Source organism: Macrobrachium rosenbergii, chromosome 4 (genome assembly GCF_040412425.1).
Source record: "Macrobrachium rosenbergii isolate ZJJX-2024 chromosome 4, ASM4041242v1, whole genome shotgun sequence".
Classification (NCBI taxonomy): domain Eukaryota; kingdom Metazoa; phylum Arthropoda; class Malacostraca; order Decapoda; family Palaemonidae; genus Macrobrachium; species Macrobrachium rosenbergii.
In genome coordinates this window covers 28,939,993-28,943,673 of record NC_089744.1, presented here as the reverse complement: position 1 = coordinate 28,943,673, position 3,681 = coordinate 28,939,993, and positions in this window count along the sequence as shown.

Sequence of the window (3,681 nt, the reverse complement as noted above, 5' to 3'; positions counted from 1 at the left end):
TTACCCACTAATTAGGTAATTAACTCAGCATTACCAACGCTTACAGGAAATCTTGTCAAGATGAGTTACCTGAAGCACCGTTGGAAACGCTGCTGCAAGTCCCAGCCGCGCGAGGCTGGGTTCCCCAATTGCATAATTCACTAATCAAATTGAAGTGGGGAGGAGGGTGGGAATCATTCAGGTAAGTATTACAATGTTAGTTTTATTATGAAAACTTCATACTGAACACCTGAATTAGCCAGATTAACAAAATTTTAAGGAGGTGGGATCAATCTAATTTCAGCCCGACCTGCCAAACAGGTGACTCATTATTCACTTACTCTGCCTATATGCATGTATCTTCACCTGGTTATCCACTCGGCAGGAGAGGATGCCTGTAGAGAGAGTACCTCGATGTCAGTCTCGAGTCTCGGTACTGTCTGAGTCGAGCTACCTCTCATGTGGTATTCAAACCTCGTGGATAGAGAGTAGCAAAACCAACCTACCATGTGGCTAATCACAGCCTCCCATGAGTAGCGGAGAACAACAACCTCCCATATGGCTAATCAAAGCACTCTCATGTATGGAGGGGACGATGAACCTCCCATGTGGCTATTGTAGCCCTGCACGTATGGAGGAGAAGTTGAATATGCAGTCTCTTCGGGTTCTTCGCCGTATGTTGCAGCCAACATCTTCCACCCCCTCCCCCCCGACCTTATCATGCATTTACAAGATCGTGTTGGCCACCACGAAAGGATGTCCCTGAGGTAAAAGGTTGTGAAGACTGACACTGACTTCCAAGTGGCAGCTTCTAAAATCACCGACACCAAATAATTCCTAAGGAAGGCCGAAGATGTCGCCATTCCTCTGATACTATGCGCCCTCGGACGCGCAAACGAAGTCAAAGGTTCCGAAGTTGATGAAGAGTCTTCCGATGCTTGCTGGATAACCTCCTGATGAAAGAAACTGATTGCGTTCTTGGAGATCGAATGCAAAGGGCATTTAGGAGAGATGAATAACGTTCTCGGGCGAGGCAAAAGTTTCTTGGTCTGAGACAGATAGACTTTTAAAGCCCTAATTGGGCATAATAGCATCTCAGAAGAGTTGCCTACTACAAAGTCTTCTAAGGATGCGACTTTGAATGCCCTTGGCAAAGGATTCATTTCGGATTCGGACTTTGCCACGAATTCCAGTAGGTAAGAAAGAAAAATATCTTTTCCGAAAAGGAAACTGACCTGGATACCGCCCGAATTTCTCCAATTCTCTTGGCTGTAGCCAGCACAATTAAAAATAGAACTTTCTTAGTTAATTGCCTTAAGGGCAGAGACTCTAAAGGTTCGAAGGCTGCCGATCTTAGGAAATTCAATACCACCGCTAAATCCCACGAGGGGGCCCGAAGCGGAAGAATTGGGCACTCTATTTTAAGAGATCTTAACAGGTCATGAAGAATTTGCTGGTTGCGAGTTCCGCATGTGAAAGTGGAACGTACTGCTCAGCACTGACCTGTAGCCAGCGATTGTAGAATAAGAAAGTCTCTTGTCTCTCCTTAAAAATAGCAAGAAGTCTGCTACTTTTGCAACTGTCGGGCATGAAATACAATGCCCTTGTTTCCGGCACCACCCATGATACATTGCCCACCTGGCCTGGTATGACTTCCTGGTTGAATTCCTTAAGCAGAAAGACAGTTGTCTAGCCACTGCTTTAGAGTCCTGCATGACTGACCGCTCATTGGACAGTCTCCATGCAGCTAGCTTCAGCACACGGAGGTTCTGGTGGAAGTAGTGGATGTGCGGCTGTTTGAGTAAATCTCTCCTCTCTGGGAGGAATACTGGAACTTCTGTCAACAGGTCCAGGAGGTCTGGAAACCAAGGTCTCTGAGGCCAGAATGGGCAGATCAGGGTCATTTGAGTGTTCTTGCAGATACTGAGTTTTGCTAGCACTTCCTGTATCATCCCAAAGGGAGGAAATACATAAACTTGTAAGTTGTCCCATGGGTGCAACATTGCGTCTGTCCCACAGGACATGGGATCTGCTACTGGGGAGAAGTAAACTGGGAGGCGATGGTTCATCCTGGTGGCGAATAGGTCCACCGTTGCTGGCCATCTCTTGAGCAGCAGTTGCACCTCATCTTGCACTGATGTCCATTCCCCTCCGAGAACTTCCTGAGACCGACTCAGAGCGTCCACCAAGACATTGAGCTTTCCCGATACGAACTGGGGAATGAGTGAAACTGTGTGTTCTTTGCATCAACGGAGAACTCTCTCTGCTACCTCATTTGACACCTGTGATCTTGTTCCCCCCTCCTTTTTGAGAAATAATACTGCTGTAACATTGTCGCAGAACAACGCTACGGTCTTGTTGCTTACCTGTTCTGTCGAGCAACTCAGAGCCTCCTCGACTCTCTTAATGCCCTGTAATTTATGGACTCCTCCCGATCCAGATCCCTCCATAGGCCCTGAGCCTGAGATTCCTCCAGGGTTGCATCCCAACCCTGATCTGAGGCATCTGTGTACAAATGTATGTCTGGAAGGGGGAGAGTCCAACCTTACGCGGGTGGTCAGATGATGTTCTTCTGAACACCACCGAAGATCCTTCAGGCAAGAATCATCCCAGATTATTGACGCATTCTCTTCCCAGAAGTCCCAGCGATTTCTGAGACACACCTGCAGAGAACACATCCGGAGACGAGACCCTGGAACAAGAAGGGATAGGAAGAACATCTGGCCCAGCAGGCTTTTCCATAAGCTTACAGGTTGAACTTTGTTTGACATGAAAGTTTCAAGCTGGCTTAAACTCACTAGAACCCGCTCCTCTGTAGGGAAAGCCCTCAAAAGATGCGTCTGAATCGTCATTCCCAGGTACAACTTTACTTGCGTTGGAAATAGAGAACTCTTGTCAAAATTGATTCTTATACCTAACTTCTGGCATAGGTTCAAAAGAAAATCCCTTGCCTGCAGAGCCTCGCCTTCCAACGAAGCTTGAACCAGCCAGTCGTTGAGGTATCTTCTCATCTGGAAGTCCCGATGATGCATGATGTCTGAAACAGGAGACATCACCCTCGTGAATACCTGAGGTGCTGTGGTCAGACTGAAGCAGAGGACTTTGAACTGAAATGTTCCAGTTGGACCTGAGAAATGAAGGAACTTCCGAGATTCCTGATGAATTGGAACCTAGAGATAAGCATCCATGAGGTCCACTGAAATCATCCAATCTTCCCTCTGGACTGATCACAGAACTCCTCGAGGGGGTTTTTCAAGGGTTTCTAGGGACCGGCAGAATTTTTGGAGGGTCGAGCAACAAAAGGGGAAAAGGTGATGGGTGTTTCTTGTGATATAGGACTTCTGGCTGAGCCCTCAGAGCTGAAGCCAATTGTGAAAGGGTCTGTGCATGGTGTCGATGTCTCGGTATTTATTGATACTGGTGCGTCTGTTAACCTGATGAATTATGATTTATATTGATCAATGTTTTCCAGTCGCTGTTTGAGGCCTACTAAAGAGACAGTATGTGATGTTCAAGCAAATAGGTTGAGTGTTTTGGATTGCACGGACATTTGTTTGTCCTTAGAAAGTAAAGTTTTTACAGAGCCATTTTTCATTTTACAAGGGGCTGCTTTGGGGAATACATGTTACTGGGTCATCCAGCATGCTGGCGAAACAGAATCTCGGTTCATACAGGGGTAGGCAATAAAACTGTTGGGGTACC